The sequence below is a fragment of the Bubalus kerabau genome, chromosome 4 (assembly GCF_029407905.1).
Source record: "Bubalus kerabau isolate K-KA32 ecotype Philippines breed swamp buffalo chromosome 4, PCC_UOA_SB_1v2, whole genome shotgun sequence".
Lineage (NCBI taxonomy): Eukaryota > Metazoa > Chordata > Mammalia > Artiodactyla > Bovidae > Bubalus > Bubalus kerabau.
In genome coordinates, this window is record NC_073627.1 from 67,576,709 (window position 1) to 67,603,866 (window position 27,158).

The 27,158-nt window shown below is 40.3% G+C and overlaps 1 protein-coding gene across 1 annotated transcript in view; it reads left to right on the plus strand.

Moving 5' to 3' along the window:
* The window catches only part of LOC129649798 (uncharacterized), a 331,142-nt gene that overhangs the window by 254,445 nt on the left and 49,539 nt on the right, over positions 1–27,158 (plus strand). The window contains exon 7 of the mRNA XM_055577651.1: positions 21,028–21,145. The gene's annotated coding sequence lies outside the window, so the exon portion shown is untranslated. The remainder of the gene's footprint in view (positions 1–21,027; positions 21,146–27,158) is intronic.

Genomic DNA, 27,158 nt, shown 5'->3' on the forward strand with positions numbered 1-27,158 from the left:
CTCACCCTGTGTCCACATGCCCATTCCCTATGTCTGCATCTCTCTTCCTACCCTGCAGATAAGTCCAGAAAGAGAAAAACAAATACTGCATATTAATGCATGTATGTGGAATACAGAAGAAAGGTACAGATGAATCGTTTGCTTTTGAAGCTCTCTGCTGAATTCTTCAGTTCTGCTGTAGTTTTTAGCTCTAGGATTTCTGTTTCTTTTTTCTTTCTTTTTTTTTTTCCCATGGTTTCTATTGCTTTTTTGAATTTCTTTTTTTGTTTATATATTATTTTACTGATTTAGTTTTCTCTCTGTGTGTTCTTGTAGTTCACTCAACTTCTTTAAGATGATTATTCTGGATTCTTTGATGGCTGGATTCTTTGACGGCATATACATCTCTGTTTCTATATGGTCAGTTATTGAGGCTCTGTTAGTTTCCTTTGGTGGTGTCATGGTTACCTGATTTTCCATGACCCTTGGTTCCTCCTGTTGGCATCTGTACATTGAAGAAGGTGGTTTCCTCTCCCACACTTTCGAGGTTTGCTTTGGCAGAGACAGTGCTTCCAGTCAGTTCAGCTTTAAGTTTCATATGTGTCCACACTTTATGTTCTTGGGTAGGTGGGCTTGCTGTCAGGGTCTATGCTGGGGCAAGGCCATGGCCTAAGCTGTGGGGTGGGGTGGGATTCCAATGGCTAGGAGCAGGTGAATGCACTGCTGGCTTGGTTCCTGCTCAAGAGATGCTGTTGGCTGGGTTCTGTGCTCAAGTTCTCTGCACAGGTTTCCTAGACTAGCAGGACTCTTACTACTCTCAGAGGTAGGTGGGGCTGTGGATGAGTGCCCCTGTCCTGGGGGTGCACAGAATGGTCCTGGAGCCCACACGGTTCATTGTTTGGGGACCTGAGTTGGGTGAGATTGTGCACCGAATTCTCTGGCCAGATGGGGCCACTGGTGTGGCTCCGTGCTCTCTCTGCTTCAGTGTGGTTGTAAGCGGGCTGTAAGAAAGAAGGGCCGGGCAGCTTCCTGTGCTCTGGTTGGGGCCTCTGTCTGGGTAGTTTAAAGGCTGGTCTCGGCCGCAGGTGGGCTGTGAACTACCCTCGGCTCCTCACAGAGCAGGAGGACTGGCTCCAATTCCTGCACGGCTCTCTGGGTTATTGACTCAGGCCGACTTGCGCTCCAGATTCCGTGGCCAAATAGGGCCGCTGCCTTCACTCTGCCTGCTGGACGCGGGGCCCAGGTGTAGCTAGGTCGCCCACTCTCGCTCTGCATGGACGCCCTGCTCCGGTGAGACCGGAGGGCACGTGGCAGTGGGCAGGGAACATCTCCAGGTTCAGCGAGGCTTCTGTTCCGGGTTTTAACTCAAGATGACCTGTGCCCCAAGTTCCCAGGCCTAATGGCGGGTCCACTCCGCCTGCCGTTCTCATGCTCTCTGCTTGAGCATCATTGTGCCTGTTCTGCCGGGCTTTCTGGCAGGGAGCCACACGGGGCAGTGGGCAGGCCCGGACTCGGCTCCTATGCCTGGGGAAGAGGGATGGGTAGACCAGGCTCCAGCCAGAGAGATCCTTCACTTGAGGACCCACATCTCGGTGACCTGTGACCTGCTGATTTCCTTGGTCAGACTGCCTCACTCTCCCGGCTCTGCAGAGGAGCAGAGCTGCTGGTTGGCCTACTCCCTGGATTCTGCAGGTAGGAACAGGCCTGCCAAGCCCTGAATGCTAGTTGTTAGAAACCTCCCCCCTTCCCTGTCGTCATTCCCTGTGGTCAAGCCCCACAGAGTCCCCTTTGTTCCTCTGGGGTAAGACTTGACGGGGGGTGGCCGAGAAGCGACCCCAGCACTGGGAGCTGGACATCCAATTGGGCTCGCTTCCCTCTGGAGCAGCCGGAGCTCAGGGGAGACCTTGGTGTGAGGACTGCAGTGTGGTGACCTCCATGGGGAGACCTCGGTGTGGTGCTGGGCTGGCTTGACAGAAGGGCAAGTGGTCAGCCCGCATCTGTTCCTCCTGCCTTTTGACATGGTCTGTCTTGGTCTCTGTGGTGCAGGGGTGCAGCCTCACCCCATTTTCTAGGATTCTCTTAGTGCCTTCTTATGCATAAACTGTTGTTAGTTGCTCCTGTGAGGGGAGTGAAGTTGGGAACAATCTGTGTCACCATCTTGGGGACTTCACTCAAGGGATACTGTTTGAAAAAAAAGCCAAATGTTTTCTTTGTTTTCCTAACCTCCTCTTCCTCCGTGTTTTAGTCAGTTACCTCCTTGTGTAAGAGGAGTCATATGCTGCATACAAGCAGAGAAAGGCTTTTGGCTTTTCAAACTATTGGTTTTTATGTTGCAAAAACCTAGGCCCCAAAGGGAAGGCTGATGAGGTAGAGGTCTTCCCATTTGCACCCTGCTTTCCCTTTCCCTGTGTGGAGGCAGGAAGGGCCAGAGCGTGCTGGGGACATGTCCTCCCTGTCCTGCAAGCTCCGCTGTGGGGAAGGGAATGGAGGGCGCTTAATTTGCTGAATTTTCCAACTCAGATAGACCCACTGGAGGTGCCAGCAGCAGGGCTAGCTCCCTTCAGGAAGGAGGCAGGAGAAGGGCTTCCTCACTTGCAGGAAGGGGGATGCACTAGCCCAGGCGGTTTCCAGCAGGTTTGTTTCTCACGGGCTGTTCTCGCTTGGAGCTCGCGGGCAACTCCTGGCAAGGGGACTCAGGATTAACTCTCCATCGCAGAAACTAGTTCAGGTACCAAGAAAACAAGTGCACATGGCATAGTTGGACTGAATTTGTACCCAGAGAACTTAGATAAACCAACTGTCTGTCACCCGAGTAACCCCATGTCCTCCAGCCTTCTCAGGTCCCCTTTCCTTTGATACCTTTGCTGAATGGCTCAGCCCTCCACCCCTGTGGTGTGGAAAGTCTAGGCATCCTAAGTGTCCCTGGGAATTGTATTTTCTGCACGGCCTGCCATGATTTCCTCCATCGACCACTGTGTTTCTCCTGCTCACTGCTCTCTGTTTTCTGTGCCCTGGGCCACATTTTATTCTTCCTTTATTCCTCTGCTGCATCACTAACCAAGGGTGATGAGAATAGCATATTTCTAAAGGACATTTGAGATAATGGAGGGAATAACAGCAGAAGTTTCTGGAAGCAACTACTGGAAACGGAATATTGAGTGAACATCGTGTCCTAACAGTGTTTCTTTATGTATCTTCTTAGACATCTTTCCTGTTGTATCCAGAGCCCGATGAGTCAAATCCTAGTGAGTCTTCTCTATAATGTCTTTCGAAGCTCTCTGCACTTTTCTGAATTATATTTAAAAATGATCAGAATTGTTTTGGGGTATGCTCCTTGGAAGAAAACATATGACCAACCTAGACATCATATTAAAAAGCAGAGACATTACTTTGCCAACAAAGGTCCATCTAATCAAGGCTATGGTTTTTTCAGTGGTCATGTATGGATATGAGAGTTGGACTGTAAAGAAAGCTGAGTGCTGAAGAATTGATGCTTTTGAACTGTGGTGCTGGAGAAGACTCTTGAGAGTCCCTTGGAATGCAAGTAGATCCAACCAGTCCATCCTAAAGGAGATCAGTCCTGAGTGTTCATTGGAAGGACTGATGCTAAAGCTGAAACTCCAATGCTTTGGTCACCTGATGCAAAGAGCTGACTCATTTGAAAAGACCCTGATGCTGGGAGGGATTGGGGGCAGGAGGAGAAGGGGACGATAGAGGATGAGATGGTTGGATGGCATCACTGACTCAATGGACATGAGTTTGAGTGGACTCCGGGAGTCGGTGATGGACAGGGAGGCCTGGCATGCTTTGGTCCATGGGGTCGCAAAGAGCCGAACACAGCTGAGGGACTGAACTGAATTGAACTGATGATCTGAGATAAGAGACCTGAAGTATCCAAGGAGATCAGGTACCGACGCTCTGAAACAATGTTGCAGAGTGAGCTGCTTCCCCATCAAGGGCCTGCCTCCCTGTTCAGCTCCTCTGGGCTTTGTCTGCCTCCTTGAATTACAGGACTCTGCTCCCAGCTCACGCAGAAATGTCAGTCCTCCAACCTCATACTTTCCCACCTTGGCTGCTCGGTGCACACCACACTCCCGTCCTTCTTCATGGAGCCCTTGTTAATGAAATACACTGCGTCAGACACTGACCTCTTTTCTTAAAGGTCATAAATTGCCCCACAGGATAAGCTTTTCCCTCCTAACCTTTGGTACCACTGAAACTTACTGAGAGATTCTTCTTCAGATGGCTACACAATGACAGTTCCTGTTCCTCACAAGAGCCTTGAAATGGTCTGCTGAACTTGACAGAGAGGTGACAGCAGAAGTCACACCAGTCTCTCTTCTTCATCATTAACTGCATTGAAATGCAATGAGAGCAGCCTCAGAGGCACTGAGACCTGGTCCTTGGAGTTGTCTCATCAGTGTAGCTATTCAGCCTTGAATGAATTAACGCAAAGCAGTGTTGGCTCCCTGAAGCCTAGGAAATCACATCTCATGGAAGAGTGATTCACTTGCTAAATCTATGAGGGCAAGAGAGGCCGAGATTTGTTGAGAGCTTTTCCAGCCTACCAGGATGACTCTGAAAACAAGAGGTGTGCGTACTGATGGAGCCCTCTTTGGGAAATGAGCTGGAGCTCTTAGTCAGAGCCACCCAGTGCTCCTAAGTGAGGCTGGAAGTGTCAGAAAGAAAACCCTGTGAAGCTTTGCTCAGAAAGGAAGAGCACCCTGCCCTGGGGTGTGCATCATGCCACAGCCTTACTTTGAGCGGTTGTATACACCCTGAACATTTGTCACCCCAGCCTGCAGTTATTGGCTGTCTGGTTAGTAGATACCACTTGACCTTTGGGGGGTTGCTGTGCAAAGTTGTCCTTATCTTTGCATCCTGAGTGTTACACACAGGGCCTCGTTCATGGTGACTTTACAATGTGTGTCTGAGGAGAAACACTGTTCATAACTTAGCTCCTGGTCCAGGAACTAGAGCTTGGTGACTGACTCACAGCAGCAGCTCAGGACTGCAGGACACAGATAAGGTGAGTAATGGGAGGAGTGTGGTCCAGCTGTTAGTGATTGTCTCTCCTGCTACTGTAACTCAGTTACACTTGTACATGTGCCCTTTCAACATGTTCCAAACCTGATGGTGGTCTTTGAAAATAAATGTCTCTGTCCGCTTGGGATCCTGGTTGCAGGGCTTTCCTTCTATCCAGAGCTCCTTCTTGCTCTGCATATGGCTGTTGTATTCTCATCTCTTCATGTTGTTTTCATCAGAATAGTCTCCTCTCACCATGTGATCTGTGTTCCTTGCCTCTGCCAGCCAATTTCATGGCATTTGCAATATCCCATTGATTCACTTATTTACTTCTCTTCTTAGTCTGCCTTTCCTATTGCAGCATAAGTCCCATGAAGGCAAGGGCTTTGGTTTGCAAGTCATTCTTCCCCAGTGCCTGGTACAGTCTTTAACAAAAAATGAGCTCTCAGTGCATATTTGACTCTTAATCATAAAACATCCTATTATCATTGCTACGTGTTTTGATATGAAAATTAACAATGTTTTAAAAGCATTAGATGATTTGAGATCACTGTCAGAAATGTGACATAGAAGGAGATTTTCAGGAACAGGAGATTTTTTGAGTTGAAAATGCTTTGTGGATTGTTTGAACATGATTCTTTTGTAGATAACATTACAACTTTTAGTCTTGGAATGTTATGGACCTGTTGTGGATTAAATCTGTCCTGGTAGAACTTCACTATCACTTTATTCATATTAAGGCCCAAAACCTTATATCTTAAGCTTGGGGTTAGGAATGGATAGTACAATTTATTGATACCGTGCTCAGTTGTGTCTGATTTTTTGTGACCCCACAGACTGTAGCCTGCCAGGCTCCTGTGTCCATGGAATTCTTCAGGCAAGAATATTGGAGTGGGTTGCCATTTCCTTCTCCAGGGGATCTTCCTGACCCAGGGATCGAACCTGTATCTCCTGCATTGCAGGTGGATTCTTTACCACTAAGCCACCTGGTAAATCCTGGATAGTACAATAAATAAAGCTAATTTATACCACTGTGGACATACTAATTTCAGGAACATGGTTAGGACAGGAGGCGCTGACTGGGTTCTAAACCATAACCTGATGAGTAAGTTTGAGCAGGGCACTGAACTTGGCTCTGACATATATTCAGACTTCAGAGATGTGCGTTTGGTTCCAGACCACCACAGTAAAGTGAATATTGGAATAAAATGAGTCACACCTATTTTTTTGTCTTCCCAGTGCATATAAAGTTACCTTTATATTATAGTCTATTGAGTGTACAACAGCATTATGTCTAAAAAAGAATGTACATATCTTAATCAAAAAGTATTTTATTGCCAAAAAATGGTAATCACCATCTGAGTCTTTAGTGAGTTGTAGTCTTGTTGCTGGTGGAAGGTCTTGCCTCTGTGTTGGTGGCTGCTGACTGATCCAGGTGGTAGTTGCTGCAGGCTGGGGTGTCTGTGGCAATTTCTTAGAACAAGATAACAGTAAAGTTTGCTGTATCAATTGACTCTTCCTTTTACTGATCATTTTTCTGTAGCATATAGTGCTATTTGATAACATTTCACCCACAGTAGAATGTCTTTCAAAATTCGAGTCAGTCCTTTAAAACCCTGCTGTTACTTAACCAACTTTATGTCATACTCTAAATCTCTGTTATATCAACAGTCTCTCTCCTAGGACTAGATTCTATCTCAAGAATCCACATCCCTAAGAATTTCTGCTTTATTGACTATGCCAAAGCCTTTGACTGTGTGGATCACAATAAACTGTGGAAAATTCTGAAAGAGATGGGAATACCAGACTACCTGACCTGCCTCTTGAGAAACCTATATGCAGCTCAGGAAGCAACAGTTAGAACTGGACATGGAACAACAGACTGGTTCCAAATAGGGAAAGGAGTACATCAAGGCTGTATATTGTCACCCTGCTTATTTAACTTACATGCAGAGTACATCATGAGAAATGCTGGGCTGGAAGAAGCACAAGCTGGAATCAAGACTGCCAGGAGAAATATCAGTAACCTCAGAAATGCAGATGACACCACCCTTATGGCAAAAAGTGAAAAGGAACTAAAGAATATCTTGATGAAAGTGAAAGAGAAGAGTGAAAAAGTTGGCTTAAAGCTCAACATTCAGAAAACTAAGATCATGGCATCTGGTCCCATTACTTCATGGCAAATAGATGGGGAAACAGTGTCAGATTTATTGGGCTTAAAATCACTGCAGATGGTGATTGCAGCCATGAAATTAAGACACTTACTCCTTGGAGCGAAAGTTATGACCAACCTAGATAGCATATTCAAAAGCAGAGACATTACTTTGCCAACAAAGGTCTGTCTAGTCAAGACTATGGTTTTTCCAATGGTCATGTATGGATGTGAGAGTTGGACTGTGATGAAAGGTGAGTGCCGAAGAATTGATGCTTTTGAACTGTGGTGTTGGAGAAGACTCTTGAGAGTCCCTTGGACTGCAAGGAGATCCAACCAGTGCATCCTAAAGGAGATCAGTCCTGGGTGTTCATTGGAAGGACTGATGCTGCAGCTGAAACTCCAATACTTTGGCCACATCATGTGAAGAGTTGACTCATTGGAAAAGACCCTAATTCTGGGAGGGATTGGGGGCAGGAGGAGAAGTGGACGTCAGAGGATGAAATGGCTGGATGGCATCACCAACTCAATGGAGATGAGTTTGGGTAAACTCCGGGAGTTGGTGATGGACAGGGAGGCCTGGCGGGTTGTGATTCATGGTGTTGCAAAGAATCAGACACGACTGAGTGACTGAACTGAACTGAACTGAAGAAGCAGCTCCTCATCTGTTAAAGTTTTGTCATGAAATTGCAGCAATTCCATCACATCTTCAGGATCCATTTCTAGCTCTTCTGCTGTTTCTAAATCTGCAGTTTACTTTGTCCACTGCAGTCTTGGACTCTTCAGAGTTATCTATGAGTGTTGGAACCACCTTCTTCCAAACTCCTGTTAATGTTGATATTTTGATCTCTTCCTATGAATGATGACTGTTCTCAATGACATTTAGAATGGTGAATCCTTTCTAGAAGGTTTTTGATTTACTCTGTCCAGAGCCATCAGAGGAATAACTATCTGTGGTAGTTACAGACTTAATATGTTTTTAAACAAGGCCCCAGGAGCATGAAGATACTAGTCTACTTTATATCCAAAAGCGAATTTTCTAGATTTCAAATTTCAACTTACAATCAACCTGCAATCATTTCTGTGTGTTTGTGAGGCATGATGCAGGAGAGAAATTGATTTTCTAGTATGTATATTGCTCATTAACCCACACTGTTTATTGAAAGAATCATGCTTTCCCAAATGCTCTACAGTGCCACTTTTGAAATATATCAATTAAAAAGTGTGATTGAGTAGCCAAAGGATAGGAATATATTGGGTAGTTATTTTATCTGGGTAAAACCGGAGTTTCTTCTAGTAACTTTCTTATGCTTTCCTCTTCCATGTGATCTTATGCTTTTCTAGATCCAGTTTTGTTCATTAAAAAATTTGAGAGTGATAATGCTTACATTTCTAGTTGTTTGGTAAGAATAGTAAAGGATGGGAAGCATAAAGGTCAGAGATAAGTTATATGCCAAACACAAAACAGCTACTCAGTAAACAAGATACTGATTAGAATGCCTGTGGTTACAATTCCATTATATTGATAAGAGGATTCTCATATTTTTTGAGAGTAACATATTATTCTAATACAAAGAAATGTGTACTTTATCCTTGGTCTTCAAATTGACCAATTTATATTATAAGAAGCATGGCAAAGACTTAAAAACAGCCCAAATTCATTGTAACTACTGGGTGTAGAATGACTTCTTAGGTCATTTGTAAGTATTTGTCTTCATGTATTCTTCAGAATGTTGACTGTAGCCCCAGCTTACTTCACTTTAGTTAAAAAAATTTTGAAGCAAATAATTCTGTTGCTATTATAAAAGTGACACAAGCTAATTATAGTATAATGATACATTTAAACAAAGCAGACAGCTCTAAAGTAAAGTAGAAAGAAATCCCTCGATGCCACAACTTGAAGTAATCACAATATTAATATTAGTAATCATTAATTTTAGATATCTTAGTAAATGTAAATGCATCTTTTGCCTCTTTATATGTCTCAGGAATGATTTATGTGTATGAATATATATCTATCTATAGATACTACATTTCAATAGGAGTCATAGAATAATTTGATCACTAGAATCATGCTCTTTTAAAGTTAGACATATTTAATTGTATATAACTGGAAAAAATTGAGGTAACTTTTCTGGAATTAACAGATTACAGATAAAAGATAAAATTTCTTCAATAAATTTTATTAGCCCCTAACACTATTCTAATGTTAATGAAAATAGATCTGAGGAGAGGTTTAATCACTCTTTTTTCAATTATATAACCTGTTTTTAAATTGATGGCAGAGACTGACCTGTTTTCAAGTTTAAGGTGATTAGTGGTTTTTCCTGTGGTCATGTATGGATGTGAGAGTTGGACTGTGAAGAAGGCTGAGCACCGAAGAATTGATGCTTTTTTTTTTTGTTTTAATTTTATTTTATTTTTAAACTTTACATAACTGTATTAGTTATGCCAAATATCAAAATGAATCCGCCACAGGTATACATGTGTTCCCCATCCTGAACCCTCCTCCCTCCTCCCTCCACATACCATCCCTCTGGGTCGTCCCAGTGCACCAGCCCCAAACATCCAGTATCGTGCATCGAACCTGGACTGGCAACTCGTTTCATACATGATATTTTACATGTTTCAATGCCATTCTCCCAAATCTTCCCACCCTCTCCCTCTCTCACAGAGTCCATAAGACTGTTCTATACATCAGTGTCTCTTTTGCTGTCTCGTACGCAGGGTTATTGTTACCATCTTTCTAAATTCCATATATATGCGTTAGTATACTGTATTGGTGTTTTTCTTTCTGGCTTACTTCACTCTGTATAATAGGCTCCAGTTTCATCCACCTCATTAGAACGGATTCAAATGTATTCTTTTTAATGGCTGAGTAATACTCCATTGTGTATATGTACCACAGCTTTCTTATCCATTCATCTGCTGATGGACATCTAGGTTGCCTCCATGTCCTGGCTATTATAAACAGTGCTGCGATGAACATTGGGGTACACGTGTCTCTTTCCCTTCTGGTTTCCTCAGTGTGTATGCCCAGCAGTGGGATTGCTGGATCATAAGGCAGTTCTATTTCCAGTTTTTTAAGGAATCTCCACACTGTTCTCCATAGTGGCTGTACTAATTTGCATTCCCACCAACAGTGTAAGAGGGTTCCCTTTTCTCCACACCCTCTCCAGCATTTATTACTTGTAGACTTTTGGATCGCAGCCATTCTGACTGGTGTGAAATGATACCTCATAGTGGTTTTGATTTGCATTTCTCTGATAATGAGTGATGTTGAGCATATTTTCATGTGTTTGTTAGCCATCTGTATGTCTTCTTTGGAGAAATGTCTATTTAGTTCTTTGGCCCATTTTTTGATTGGGTCATTTATTTTTCTGGAGTTGAGCTGTAGGAGTTGCTTGTATATTTTTGAGATTAGTTGCTTGTCAGTTGCTTCATTTGCTATTATCTTCTCCCATTCTGAAGGCTGTCTTTTCACCTTGCTAATAGTTTCCTTTGATGTGCAGAAGCTTTTAAGGTTAATTAGGTCCCATTTGTTTATTTTTGCTTTTATTTCCAATATTCTGGGAGGTGGGTCATAGAGGATCCTGCTGTGATGTATGTCAGAGAGTGTTTTGCCTATGTTCTCCTCTAGGAGTTTTATAGTTTCTGGTCTTACGTTTAGATCTTTAATCCATTTTGAGTTTATTTTTGTGTATGGTGTTAGAAAGTGTTCTAGTTTCATTCTTTTACAAGTGGTTGACCAGATTTCCCAGCACCACTTGTTACAGAGATTGTCTTTAACCTCCTTTGTCAAAGATAAGGTGTCCATATGTGCGTGGATTTATCTCTGGGCTTTCTATTTTGTTCCATTGATCTATATTTCTGTCTTTGTGCCAGTACCATACTGTCTTGATAACTGCGGCTTTGTAGTAGAGCCTGAAGTCAGGTAGGTTGATTCCTCCAGTTCCATTCTTCTTTCTCAAGATAGCTTTGGCTATTCGAGGTTTTTTGTTTTTCCATACAAATTGTGAAATTATTTGTTCTAGCTCTGTGAAGAATGCTGTTGGTAGCTTGATAGGGATTGCATTGAATGTATAGATTGCTTTGGGTAGTATACTCATTTTCACTATATTGATTCTTCCAATCCATGAACATGGTATATTTCTCCATCTGTTAGTGTCCTCTTTGATTTCTTTCACCAGTGTTTTATAGTTTTCTATATATAGGTCTTTAGTTTCTTTAGGTAGATATATTCCTAAGTATTTTATTCTTTCTGTTGCAATGGTGAATGGAATTGTTTCCTTAATTTCTCTTTCTGTTTTCTCATTATTAGTGTATAGGAATGCAAGGGATTTCTGTGTGTTGATTTTATATCCTGCAACTTTACTATAGTCTTTGATTAGTTCTAGTAATTTTCTGGTGGAGTCTTTAGGGTTTTCTATGTAGAGGATCATGTCATCTGCAAACAGTGAGAGCTTTACTTCTTTTCCAATTTGGATTCCTTTTATTTCTTTTTCTGCTCTGATTGCTGTGGCCAAAACTTCCAAAACTATGTTGAATAGTAATGGTGAAAGTGGGCACCCTTGTCTTGTTCCTGACTTTAGAGGAAATGCTTTCAATTTTTCACCATTGAGGATAATGTTTGCTGTGGGTTTGTCATATATAGCTTTTATTATGTTGAGGTATGTCCCTTCTATTCCTGCTTTCTGGAGAGTTTTTATCATAAATGGATGTTGAATTTTGTCAAAGGCTTTCTCTGCATCTATTGAGATAATCATATGGTTTTTATTTTTCAATTTGTTAATGTGGTGTATTACATTGATTGATTTGCGGATATTGAAGAATCCTTGCATCCCTGGGATAAAGCCCACTTGGTCATGGTGTATGATCTTTTTAATGTGTTGTTGGATTCTGATTGCTAGAATTTTGTTAAGGATTTTTGCATCTATGTTCATCAGTGATACTGGCCTGTAGTTTTCTTTTTTTGTGGGATCTTTGTCAGGTTTTGGTATTAGGGTGATGGTGGCCTCATAGAATGAGTTTGGAAGTTTACCTTCCTCTGCAATTTTCTGGAAGAGTTTGAGCAGGATAGGTGTTAGCTCTTCTCTAAATTTTTGGTGGAATTCAGCTGTGAAGCCGTCTGGACCTGGGCTTTTGTTTGCTGGAAGATTTTTGATTACAGTTTCAATTTCCGTGCTTGTGATGGGTCTGTTAAGATTTTCTATTTCTTCCTGGTCGAGTTTTGGAAAGTTGTACTTTTCTAAGAATTTGTCCATTTCTTCCACGTTGTCCATTTTATTGGCATATAATTGTTGATAGTAGTCTCTTATGATCCTTTGTATTTCTGTGTTGTCTGTCGTGATCTCTCCATTTTCATTTCTAATTTTATTGATTTGATTTTTCTCCCTTTGTTTCTTGATGAATCTGGCTAATGGTTTGTCAATTTTATTTATCCTTTCAAAGAACCAGCTTTTGGCTTTGTTGATTTTTGCTATGGTCTCTTTTGTTTCTTTTGCATTTATTTCTGCTCTAATTTTTAAGATTTCTTTCCTTCTACTAACCCTGGGGTTCTTCATTTCTTCCTTTTCTAGTTGCTTTAGGTGTAGAGTTAGGTTATTTATTTGACTTTTTTCTTGTTTCTTGAGGTGTGCCTGTATTGCTATGAACTTTCCCCTTAGGACTGCTTTTACCGTGTCCCACAGGTTTTGGGTTGTTGTGTTTTCATTTTCATTCATTTCTATGCAAATTTTGATTTCTTTTTTGATTTCTTCTGTGATTTGTTGGTTATTCAGCAGCGTGTTGTTCAGCCTCCATATGTTGGATTTTTTAATAGAATTGAAGCTTTTGAACTGTGGTGTTGGAGAAGACTCTTGAGAGTCCCTTGGACTGCAAGGAGATCCAACCAGTGCATCCTAAAGGAGATCAGCCCTGGGATTTCTTTGGAAGGAATGATGCTAAAGCTGAAACTCCAGTGTTTTGGCCACCTCATGTGAAGAGTTGACTCATTGGAAAAGACTCTGATTCTGGGAGGGATTGGGGGCAAAAGGAGAAGGGAACGACAGAGGATGAGATGGCTGGATGGCATCACGGACTCGATGGACGTGAGTCTGAGTGAATTCTGGGAGTTGGTGATGGACAGGGAGGCCTGGCGTACTGTGATTCATGGGGTCGCAAGGAGTCGGACACGACTGAGCGACTGAACTGAACTGAACTGATCTGAGTGGAGTGACTTTCAATCTCATCTCCTGCTCTGGACCCTCTTGATTATGATTTATGAGATTTTTATTTTGAATTGTTAGGAATTTTAAGAATGTTTGTTTTATATTTGAGAGCCATCATCTTCCAGGCATTCTGTTGCAATTCTGAATTTTATCTGCAATCCTAGTTCTTAACCATTTTAAGGAACCTCTTCATTGTAAAATGTTTCACTTGATTTTTCTTTTGTTTGTCAATTTTTCAATTGTCTATTAAAAAAAATCCCATCAACATATGAATGGATAAAGAAGATGTGGTATATATACAATCTAATACTATTCAGCCGTATAAAAGAATGAAATAATGCCATTTGAAGCAACATAGATGGCCCTAGAGATTACAATACTAAGTGAAGCAAGACAAACAAAGATACATACCATATAATATCACTTATATTTAAATTTAAAAAAATAGTCAAATGAACTTACATATAATAAAAACAGATTCACATACAGAAAACAAGCTTTTGGTTACCAAGGGGGTATGTGTGGCAGGGAGGGATAAATTATGAGTATGGGGTTAACAGATGCACACAACTATACACACATTTGTGCACACACACACACACAGAGTTCTTTAGAGCCTCAGTGTAAAGAACTCGCAGTGTGCCTGCCAATGCAGGAGACACGGGTTTGATCCCTGGGCTGGGAAGATCCCCTGGAGAAGGAAATGGCAACCCACTCCAGTATTCTTGCCTGGAAAGTCCCGTGGACCTGGGAACCTGGTGGGCTGTAGTCCAGGGTCACAAAAGAGTCAGAAATGACTTAGCAACTAAACAACAACCAATATGTGTATATATATATATATATATATATATTTAAAATTTAAAAATTTATTTATTTCACTGCTATGTATAAAATACATAGCAAGATTCTACTGTATAGCACAGGGAACTAAATTCTATCTTGTAGTGAATTATACTAGAAAAGAATAAAATATATATTTATAACTGTAACTTTGTTGTAACCTGAATTTAACAACATTGTGTATCATCTATATTTCAATAAAAAACATTACAAGTTAAACACACAAAGAAGAAGCAAATGTTTAAAAAACCAAGTATATGTTTTTAATGAAATTTTCACTGTGGTCTACACAAAATATTTTTTAATACCATTCAATACAATTTGTACTTAAAAAGAAAGCCCAGTAATATTGAGCACTTGAGAATCTCTGTTAGTTGTTTTTCTATCTGAGGAACTAGTAGGTCATTATGATATTATTCCATGCTGTTTTCCCCTGAGGGTTTTGGAGATATATTCCATTACTTCCTGCTCTCAGATGTCACTGTTGAAAAGCTTGAAACCAGTGTGATCTTTCTCCTTTAATGTTACTTATTTTTTCTTCCTGGATGCTTGAAGAATTCTGACTTTACCTTTGAAATTTAGTAACTTAAAAAGAAGCTAGCAGTCTTACTTTTTCTGTGGCCTTTTTCCATGTCAGAAAGTATATTTAAAATTTTTAATTTGTTTTATTCTAAATTTAGGGAAATGCTTCTGTATTTCTCTGCACATCTTTCCTAATCTATTTTCAATGAAGGATATCATTTATCTGCTCTTTACATTTATTTGTTTCTTTTAATTTCCTCTGATTAATGCATTTCTAGGCATTTCAAGACATTCTCCATGCTATTTAAATTTTCAAGCTTTTTTATTGCTGCTTCTAATTTATTTAGTAGATCTACAGTAATGCAGACCTTAATTTTTAGTTCTCAAATTTCCCCTTTAACTCAACATTCCTTTTTCTGTCTTATTGTTTTGCCTTTGAGCTCTTATTTTATTAAATTAATTTTCTTTAAAATTCTTTTGCAGTGTAAAGTACTTGTAGGAGATCCATTTTTGTTCTTTGGATTGTGTTTTCTATATGACTGAATTCTCTTTCTGTCATTCACTTGCTGAAATGCTCTTAAACTGTAGTTCATTGGGTTATTGCCATGGCATACATTATTATGCAGTTCGTGGTTTACAGTGCACTTTGCTGGAACTTTCCATTCTTACATCATGTGGGTGAATTCTTTTTGCTATATTTCCTTTGTTTTTTAAAAAATTATTTAATTGGAGGAAAATTGCTTTACAATGTTGTGTTGGTTTCTGCTGTATTACAACGTGAAACAGTCATCAGTTCAGTTCGATTTAGTCACTCAGTTGTGTCTCTTTGCGACCCCATGGATCGCATCATGCCAGGCTTCTTTGTCACCAATTCATGAGCTTGCTCAAACTCATGTCCATTGAGTCAGTGATGACATCCAACCATCTCAACTTCTATCATCCCTGTCTCCTCCTGCCTTTGATCTTTCCCTCATCAGGGTATTTTCCAATGAGTCAGCTCTTTGCATCTGGTGGCCAAAGTACTGGAGCTTCAGCCTCAGCATCAGTCCTTCCAATGAATATTCAGTCCCTTACGATGGACTGGTTGGATCTTCTTGCAGTCTGAGGGAGTCTCATGAGTCTTCTCCAACACCACAGTTAAAAAGCATCAATTCTTTGGCACTCAGCTTTATGGTCCAACTCTCACATCCATACATGACTACTGGGAAAACCATAGCTTTGACTAGATGGACCTTTGTTAGCAAAGTAACATCTCTGCTTTTTAATATGCTGTCTAGGTTTGTCATAGCATTTCTTCCAAGGAGCAAGCGTCTTTTAATTTCATGGCTGCAGTCACCATCTGCAGTAGTTTTGGAGCCAAGAAAGTAAAGTCTGTCACTGTTTCCATTATTTACCCATCTATTTGCCATGAAGTGACGGGACTGGATGCCATGATCTTGGTTTTCTGAATGTTGAATTTTAAGCCAGACTTTTCACTCTGCTCTTTCACTTTCATCAAGAGATTCTTTAGTTCCTCTTTACTTTCTGTCATAAGGGTGGTGTCATCTGCATATCTGAGGTTATTGATATTTCTCCTGGCAATCTTGATTCTAGCTTGTGCTTCATTCAGCCCAGCATTTCACATGATGTACTCTGCATAGAAGTTAAATAAGCAGGGTGACAATATACAGCCTTGATGTACTCCTTTCCCTATTTGGAACCAGTTTGTTTTTCCATGTCTAGTCCTAACTACTGCTTCTTGACCTACATTCAGATTTCTCAGGAGGCAGGTAAGGTGGTCTGGTATTCCCATCTCATTAAGAATTTTCCACAATATGTTGTGATCCACACAGTCAAAGGCTTTAGTGTAGTCAATGAAGCAGAAGTAGATGTTTTTCTGGAATTCTCTTGCTTTTTCTGTGACCCAATCGATATTGGCAATTTGATCTCTTGCTTCTCTGCCTTTTCTAAATCCAGCTTGAACACCTGGAAGATATATCCCCTTTCTCTTGATTTTCCCTCTCCTCTATGCATCCTGCCCCTCTGCGTCATCACAGAGCACCAGACTGGGTTCCCTGTGTTATATAGCAAAATCTCACCAGCTATTTTACACATGCTAGTGTATATATGTCAATGGTACTTCTCAATTCATCCCACACTCTCCTCCCCCCGCTGAGTCTACAAATCCATTTTCAACATCTGCATCTCCATTCCTTTCCTAAAAATAGGTTCATCAGTACCATTTTTCTAGCTTCAATATATTATATATGCTTGTGTGCTCAGTTGCTTCAGTTATGTCCGACTCTTTTTGACCCTGTGGACATAAGCCCATCCAGGCTTCTCTTGCCCAGGGGATTCTTCAGGCAAGAATACTGGAGTGGGTTGCTGTGCCCTCCTCCAGGGGATCTATCCAACCCAGGAATTGAACCTGTGTCTCCTGCATCTCTGCATTGCAAGAGGATTCTTTACCCACTGAGCCACCTAGGAAGCCCAATATATGCAGTGAAGTGAAGTGTGAAAGTGAAAGTTGCTCAGTTGTGTCCGACTCTTTGTGACCCCATGGACTATACAGTCCATGGAATTCTACAAGCCAGAATACTGGAGTGGGTAGCCTTTCCCTTCTCCAGGGAATCTTCCCAACCCGGATTGAACACAAGTCTCCTGCATTGCAGGTGGATTCTTTACCAGTTGAGCTATCAGGGAAGCCCAATATATGCAGTAATACACTATTAATATGTTTGCTTTTCTCTTTTTGACTTACTTTACTCTGTATAACAGTCTCTATGTTCATCCACCTTGCTACAACTGACTCAGATTCATTCTTTTTTATGGTTAATATTCCATTGTATATATATACACACACACACACTCATATATCTATATATCTATATACTACATCTTCTTTATTCATTCATCTGTTGATGGTTTTCCAGGCTGTTTCCATGTCCTGGCTATAATAGTGCTGCAGTGAATATTGGGGTACATGTATCTTTTAGAATTGAGATTTTTCTCAGGGTATATGCCCAGTAGTGGGATTAGTGGGTCATATGGTAGATTTATTCCTAGTTTTTTAAGGAATCTGCATAGTGTTCTCCATAATGTCTGTATCAGTTTACATTCTCACCAACAGTGCAGGAGGGTTGCCTCTTCTCCACATTCTCTCCAGCATATATTTCCCTTCTTCTGGACAGTGGTTTGGTTTGTTACTTAGGTGCTATGTTTTGAGGGCTGGTTGTCTATTCTATCTACATTTCTGCAGCCTGAGGGTCTAAGGGTAGGAAAAGGAGACATACAACCTTTGTTCTGTATTCTCAGACTTGATTTTCCCACTGAAATCCTACGATAGTCTCCTCCTAGAACCTATTGCCATTGATTTTTTGCTGTCCTCTCCTACAGAGGATGATATACCCCCATATCTCCTCTTGTTTCTGACCCCCCAGGAGGCTGTAGGGGCTTCTGCTACTGAAAGTCTTCCCCTGAGTATTTGCAGAGTTGCCCACTCATCCATGTCTTGAGTTTGCTTCTTTCCAGATTGTAGAATATGAGGACCATTCTTAGGAGTTTTTCAACCTACTCTCTTTCCTTAGTGATCTTTTAGGAGAATAGGGCTCTGCCACTAGCCTTGTGTCTCACATAGTGAGCAGCCACAGCTTTTGTTGTGGACACACTCAGTTGTCTGAGGTGGCACTGCCCCAGACCTCCCAGGTGCAGTGCAACATACAGTTGGTGCATGCGTTTTTAAAATTCAGAGAAATTCTAGATGTCTGAATTTTTTCTTTCTAGGTTTCTGTTGTTCAGTATTTATAGTCCCAAGCTACTCTCCTTCCCTTGTTTGTTTTTTGCTGCTGCTGAATTTGAGTTTTCTTTCTCTTTCATTTCTTCTTGTAAAATTTGTCTTAACCCAAAAGACTAGGCTCTTCCTTTATGTTCTGCTTTATATTACAAGACAAGAGAAAGCTACTCAAAATAGAGGATCACATAAGATCAAATATACTCATTCAATGAAAGTTAACTTTTAACTATCTTGTTGTTATATACCAGTAGCATAAGTCATTCATATTCTAGTAATAAATGCAATAGTGCTCTAGATACCAATTATATATCCTTTCTTTGCATTATTGTCTAAATGACCTTAAAATGAAAATTTTTGGAGGAATAAATTCATGTGTTTAGTTATCCTCTATTTTATATAAATACCTTTTGAAATAATGAGTTATACCTAACATACATATTCACACACATACACACACACACACACACATATTAATAAAAATGCTCCTTAACAAAATGATCTAGTCTTGCAATCTTATTGCAAATTTGTTAGTTTTATCCTTTCCCTAATAAGAAATTACTTAATTATCTGTAAGATTTCAGCCAATTGTTGTGTCTTATTCTTTCCCATGGCAAATAGATGACAAAGCAATGGAAACAGTGACAGATTTTATTTTATTTTATTTTTTTTGGGGGGGTCCAAAATCCCTGCAAATAGTGACTGCAGCCATGAAATTAAAAGATGCTTGCTTCATGGAGGAAAAGCTATGACCAACCTAGACAGCATATTAAAAAGCAGAGACATTACTTTGCCAACAAAGGTTCATCTAGTCAAGGCTATGGTTTTTTTAGTAGTCATGTATGGATGTGAGAGTTGGACTATAAAGAAAGCTGAGTGCTGAAGAATTGACGCTTTTGAACTGTGGTGTTGGAGAAGACTCTTGGGAGTCCCTTGGACTGCAAGGAGATCCAACCAGTCCATCCTTAAGGAAGTCAGTCCTGAATATTCATTGGAAGGACTGATGCTGAAGCTGAAACTTCAATACTTTGGCCACCTGATGCAAAGAACTGACTCATTGGAAAAGACCCTGATGCTGGGAAAGATTGAAGGCAGGAGGAGAAGGGGATGACAGAGGATGAGATTGTTGGATGTCATCACTGACTCAATGGACATGAGTTTAAGTAAGCTCTGGGAGTCTGTGATGGACAGGGAAGCCTGGCGTGCTGCAGTCCATGAAGTCGCAGAGTTGGACATGACCGAGTGACTGAACTGAACTGAACTGAACTGTAAACTCTGGGCTTCCCAGTTGGTGCTAGTGGTAAAGAACCTGCCTGCCAATGTAGGAGATGTAAGAGACGCAAGTTCCATCCCCGAGTAGGGAGTATCCCCTGGAGGAGGGCATGGCAATCCACTCCAGTATTCTTGCCTGAAGAATCCCATGTACAGAGAAACCTGATGGGCTACAGTCTATAGAGTTACAAAGAGTGGAATACAACTGAGGCAACTTAGTACACATACACGCACTGTACTCTTATACAAGGAACGCAAGTTGAAATTCTTAACAAATCTCTAAGTAAGTGCTTAAAACCTGATTCTCAATACCTACATTAAGATTACTAAAACGTTGCTGAATTGTTTTGCATTCTTCCTTCTAGTGATAGAATTACTTTATAATAGGTTTTAAAGAAAACATTCATTGTCTCTATGTTTCTGTGTCAAAAATGATAAAAATATACTTCACTAAAATTAGAATGTTGTAAGTCCAAGAAATATAAATGTTTTTCAATGAAATTAAACATATCCAATAACTTAAAAAAAATTACTTTGACCAGATTGGGTTTTTTCAGGAGCGTGGACTTTCCTTCTGGTAAGATATGGTGCTTGACACATATAAGCAAGAGAGCAAGTACGCTCAGATTTTTGGAAACGTGTTATATCACATAAAAGCTGCTTAAAAAACAGACATTATTATTCTGTGCAGAGAAAGGAAGACTTCCAGTATTTAAAAATTTCATTACTTTTAATAAATGTAACCATTACTGAAATTTATTAACATATTGACTGTAATCAAACATGCTACTGTTATTAATATAGCATATTCTTAAGTTAAATGTAGCTCTTGTATTAATATTCCAGACAATAGTAAAGTGCTGTTTTCTTACTTGCTTAATAATGTGAAAATAAGTCCTCTACTCTTCTATTTTATAGATGGGGAAAATCTTTTTCTTAGATTCTGGGAATCATGGATTAAGTCAGTGGGAGAATTGACATGTTGTAGTTTCAGATTTCAGACTTTTCTCTAGAATTCTTACTGCGTGTTAGACACCATCCTGCAATAATGTCTGAACATAATTAATTTAATACTACCTTCTAAAACTTAGCATTGCCAAGATGTTCATTTTTATTGGTTTGGCTTATATTACTTTAGGTAATAATTTGCTTTCTTGTTTTTATGTTGAATGACCACTATTGAGTTCAAAGTTCCCTTCCTAATTTGAGAGTATTCTGAAAAGGAGCCTCTAATGCTATATAATTTTCTACTTTTTCAGCATCTGTCCATGCTTCTGCCAACTTGCACTTGCATCAGCTAACTGGTGGAGAAGCACACACAGCCGCAGTGCCTGTTTACTTTAGAGTCCTGATCGCTAGTTCAGGCGATCCCTACAGGTAATCATGCTGTTTTCCCCTAGAACTTATTCTTCTGCTCTCTGAGTTGACTGTTTCATACATTATCTGTTTTCAAAACTCTTAGCCCCTTTTCCTCATTCTCATTCCTACCTTCAGCTTTTATTTTTATAACAGGAAAGAGCTTCTCCCACATCCACTGACCCCAGCTGCCCACTTCCCTGCACATGGCACTTTCACTTGCCTTCTCTTCTGTGACTGTGTGGGTTGTCCATGCTCCTCCTACCCCCTGACTGGTGCAGAGATGCCTCATCTCCAGCTGGTGGAAGACCTGGACCAGGCTCTCCTTCCCTCTCTTCTATCAGTTTTCCCATCAACTAGGGAATTCTCATAAGTACATGTGCAGACCAGTACACCTTAAAACAGAAAGAAGCAAAACCTTCCCATCTCCAGTTACAGCCCTACATTTATCCTTTCCTTTCCAAATAAATCTCAGAGTTTCCGCACCACCTGTCCTCTATTTCTTCCCCACTTTCTCTTGACTTCACTTGAATAATCCAAGGTGACCACTGACCTCCTCCATAGTGTCAGACCCAGTGCTTGTAAGAAAAGTCCATCTCACTTTATCTGTCAGCAACATTTGAATCAGTGACCTTAACAGCAACATTTGAATCAGTGTCCTTAAACTCTCTGGCATCACTGTCCTTTCCCTCCTTCTCACATGGGCCATTATCCACGTTTTTATAGTAATCACTTTGTAGCTTTTCTTCCTAACTTTTCCAGCTCACCTTGGAGTCCTAAGAATAACTCTGCAGTGGTACATATTTTCTTAACTTCATGAGTTGGGTCATGCAGATTGTTTTTGTGTGTCCAGATGCTTGTATCAGTGTTGCATTTGCTATGTGCTGTTCTTGGGAGTGGCTGTGGCACTCCCTGCCATTGCTCTGTGCTCATCTGCTGTGTAGATACATCTCGCGTGGGTGTGTATGGGACTTGGCTTCTGCCACTGTCTGGCTCTGTGACTGGGTGGAGGTGGGTAGGCAGTCCTGGCAGCGTTCTAAGGAGCTGCTCTGGGATGGGGCTGTGAGTGTTGTTGATGGTGAGAGGGTTGCTGCAGCCATACCCAGGCCAGAGTCCTGCCTGCTAGGCTTTCCTGGCTGCTGCTTGGAGAAAATGCTGACTTTTCTTGTAAGTGCGAGGAGTCTACAGCTCAACATGATGGCTTTTGACTAATGGAAGATGGAGAAGAGGAAGCTGACAGTAAATTCTTTTCTCCTCCAACAGCCAGTGCACATGCACATGCGGGATGCAGGGCTCAGCTGGCCTCTCTGAGGACATCCTGGGAAGTGGAGGCATCAGTCACCCTCCCGCTAGCCGACAGCTGGCTCTATACCTCTCCCATGTGTCCTCCTCTTTTCCTGTGTTGTCCCCTTTCATACACGATGCTGTTTCTCTGGGGTATGTTCCTCAGTAATGTGCTAGCATGTCTGCTTTTGCCTCAGGCTCTGTTTTCTGGAGAACCTAGAAATTCTCTCCCAGGACTGGCTACATAACTGATGTGACCAGTGCAAGATGAAAATATGGGGAACTTTGCTTAAAATTGGGAAGGACTTCAAAACGATGACAGCAGAGCATTGGACCCAGCGTAGGGCTCTCCGAAGCTCTGGTTCCCATGTGAGCTCACAGGTCATGTCTCTAGGAAACTGGCCTTGGTTCCTCCCAGTCCCAGCCCTCCCCCAACTCCTGCTTCCCTGCTCCCCATCCTCCACTTCTCCATATGCCCTCCTTGTGCTCCATTATTGCCTGTTTCCTGTGCACACGTCTACCATCTATCAGCTCTGTCTATGTGTCCATCTAACTGTCTATCTGCCCATCATCTGTCTAAGGAATCTATGTAGATACTCTTTTCAAAGATATTGTAGCTACCTGGTGAAAAGTGTTCACTGATAGATAAGTGAGGAAGAATTTATGGTGATTAAGCAAGATTGTTACTGTATAGGAAAGTGCTAAATAGATTTATTTTATTTATTTATTTTTTGAGTGCTGGCAGAATAACTTTATTTTTTTTTTAGTTTAATTTTATTTTATTTTTAAACTTTACAATATTGTATTAGTTTTGCCAAACATCGAAATGAATCCACCACAGGTATACATGTGCTCCCCACCCTGAACCCTCCTCCCTCCTCCCTCCACATACCATCCCTCTGGGTTGTCCCAGTGCACCAGCCCCAAGCATCCAGTATCGTGCATCGAACCTGGACTGTCAACTCGTTTCATACATGATATTATACATGTTTCAATGCCATTCTCCCAAATCTTCCCACCCTCTCCCTCTCTCACAGAGTCCATAAGACTGTTCTATACATCAGTGTCTCTTTTGCTGTCTCGTACACAGGGTTATTGTTACCATCTTTCTAAATTCCATATATATGCGTTAGTATACTGTATTGGTGTTTTTCTTTCTGGCTTACTTCACTCTGTATAATAGGCTCCAGTTTCATCCACCTCATTAGAATGGATTCAAATGTATTCTTTTTAATGGCTGAATAATACTCCATTGTGTATATGTACCACAGCTTTCTTATCCATTCATCTGCTGATGGACATCTAGGTTGCTTCCATGTCCTGGCTATTATAAACAGTGCTGTGATGAACATTGGGGTACACGTGTCTCTTTCCCTTCTGGTTTCCTCAGTGTGTATGCCCAGCAGTGGGATTGCTGGATCATAAAGCAGGTCTATTTCCAGTTTTTTAAGGAATCTCCACACTGTTCTCCATAGTGGCTGTACTAGTTTGCATTCCCACCAACAGTGTAAGAGGGTTCCCTTTTCTCCACACCCTCTCCAGCATTTATTGCTCGTAGATTTTTAGATCGCAGCCATTCTGACTGGTGTGAAATGGTACCTCATAGTGGTTTTGATTTGCATTTCTCTGATAATGAGTGATGTTGAGCATATTTTCATGTGTTTGTTAGCCATCTGTATGTTTTCTTTGGAGAAATGTCTATTTAGTTCTTTGGCTCATTTTTTGATTGGGTCATTTATTTTTCTGGAGTTGAGCTGTAGGAGTTGCTTGTATATTTTTGAGATTAGTTGTTTGTCAGTTGCTTCATTTGTTATTATTTTCTCCCATTCTGAAGGCTGCCTTTTCACCTTGCTAATAGTTTCCTTTGATGTTCAGAAGCTTTTAAGTTTAATTAGGTCCCATTTGTTTATTTTTGCTTTTATTTCCAATATTCTGGGAGGTGGGTCATAGAGGATCCTGCTGTGATTTATGTTGGAGAGTGTTTTGCCTATGTTCTCCTCTAGGAGTTTTATAGTTTCTGGTCTTACGTTTAGATCTTTAATCCATTTTGAGTTTATTTTTGTGTATGGTGTTAGAAAGTGTTCTAGTTTCATTCTGTTACAAGTGGTTGACCAGTTTTCCCAGCACCACTTGTTAAAGAGATTGTCTTTAATCCATTGTATATTCTTGCCTCCTTTGTCAAAGATAAGGTGTCCATATGTGCGTGGATTTATCTCTGGGCTTTCTATTTTGTTCCATTGATCTATATTTCTGTCTTTGTGCCAGTACCATACTGTCTTGATGACTGTGGCTTTGTAGTAGAGCCTGAAGTCAGGTAGGTTGATTCCTCCAGTTCCATTCTTCTTTCTCAAGATAGCTTTGGCTATTCGAGGTTTTTTGTTTTTCCATACAAATTGTGAAATTATTTGTTCTAGCTCTGTGAAGAATGCTGTTGGTAGCTTGATAGGGATTGCATTGAATGTATAGATTGCTTTGGGTAGTATACTCATTTTCACTATATTGATTCTTCCAATCCATGAACATGGTATATTTCTCCATCTGTTAGTGTCCTCTTTGATTTCTTTCACCAGTGTTTTATAGTTTTCTATATATAGGTCTTTAGTTTCTTTAGGTAGATATATTCCTAAGTATTTTATTCTTTCTGTTGCAATGGTGAATGGAATTGTTTCCTTAATTTCTCTTTCTGTTTTCTCATTATTAGTGTATAGGAATGCAAGGGATTTCTGTGTGTTGATTTTATATCCTGCAACTTTACTGTAATCATTGATTACTTCTAGTAATTTTCTGGTGGAGTCTTTAGGGTTTTCTATGTAGAGGATCATGTCATCTGCAAACAGTGAGAGCTTTACTTCTTTTCCAATTTGGATTCCTTTTATTTCTTTTTCTGCTCTGATTGCTGTGGCCAAAACTTCCAAAACTATGTTGAATAGTAATGGTGAAAGTGGGCACCCTTGTCTTGTTCCTGACTTTAGAGGAAATGCTTTCAATTTTTCACCATTGAGGATAATGTTTGCTGTGGGTTTGTCATATATAGCTTTTATTATGTTGAGGTATGTCCCTTCTATTCCTGCTTTCTGGAGAGTTTTTATCATAAATGGATGTTGAATTTTGTCAAAGGCTTTCTCTGCATCTATTGAGATAATCATATGGTTTTTATTTTTCAATTTGTTAATGTGGTGTATTACATTGATTGATTTGCGGATATTGAAGAATCCTTGCATCTCTGGGATAAAGCCCACTTGGTCATGGTGTATGATCTTTTTAATGTGTTGTTAGATTCTGATTGCTAGAATTTTGTTAAGGATTTTTGCATCTATGTTCGTCAGTGATACTGGCCTGTAGTTTTCATTTTTTGTGGCATCTTTGTCAGGTTTTGGTATTAGGGTGATGGTGGCCTCATAGAATGAGTTTGGAAGTTTACCTTCCTCTGCAATTTTCTGGAAGAGTTTGAGCAGGATAGGTGTTAGCTCTTCTCTAAATTTTTGGTAGAATTCAGCTGTGAAGCCGTCTGGACCTGGGCTTTTGTTTGCTGGAAGATTTTTGATTACAGTTTCAATTTCCGTGCTTGTGATGGGTCTGTTAAGATTTTCTATTTCTTCCTGGTCGAGTTTTGGAAAGTTGTACTTTTCTAAGAATTTGTCCATTTCTTCCACGTTGTCCATTTTATTGGCATATAATTGTTGATAGTAGTCTCTTATGATCTTTTGTATTTCTGTGTTGTCTGTCGTCATCTCTCTATTTTCATTTCCAATTTTATTGATTTGATTTTTCCCCCTTTGTTTCTTGATGAGTCTGGCTAATGGTTTGTCAATTTTATTTATCCTTTCAAAGAACCAGCTTTTGGCTTTGTTGATTTTTGCTATGGTCTCTTTTGTTTCTTTTGCATATATTTCTGCCCTAATTTTTAAGATTTCTTTCCTTCTACTAACCCTGGGGTTCTTCATTTCTTCCTTTTCTAGTTGCTTTAGGTGTAGAGTTAGGTTATTTTTTTGACTTTTTTCTTGTTTCTTGAGGTATACCTGTATTGCTATGAACTTTCCCCTTAGGACTGCTTTTACCGTGTCCCACAGGTTTTGGGTTGTTGTGTTTTCATTTTCATTCGTTTCTATGCAAATTTTGATTTCTTTTTTGATTTCTTCTGTGATTTGTTGGTTATTCAGCAGCGTGTTGTTCAGCCTCCATATGTTGGAATTTTTAATAGTTTTTCTCCTGTAATTGAGATCTAATCTTACTGCATTGTGGTCAGAAAAGATGCTTGGAATGATTTCTATTGTTTTGAATTTACCAAGGCTAGATTTATGGCCCAGGATGTGATCTATCCTGGAGAAGGTTCCATGTGCGCTTGAGAAAAAGGTGAAATTCATTGTTTTGGGGTGAAATGTCCTATAGATATCAATTAGGTCTAATTGGTCTATTGTATCTTTTAAAGTTTGTGTTTCCTTGTTAATTTTCTGTTTAGTTGATCTATCCATAGGTGTGAGCGGGGTATTAAAGTCTCCCACTATTATTGTGTTATTGTTAATTTCTCCTTTCATACTTGTTAGCATTTGTCTTACATATTGCAGTGCTCCCATGTTGGGTGCATATATATTTTTAATTGTTATATCTTCTTCTTGGATTGACCCTTTGATCATTATGTAGTGACCATCTTTGTCTCTTTTCACAGCCTTTGTTTTAAAGTCTATTTTATCTGATACGAGTATTGCTACTCCTGCTTTCTTTTGGTCCCTATTTGCATGGAAAATCTTTT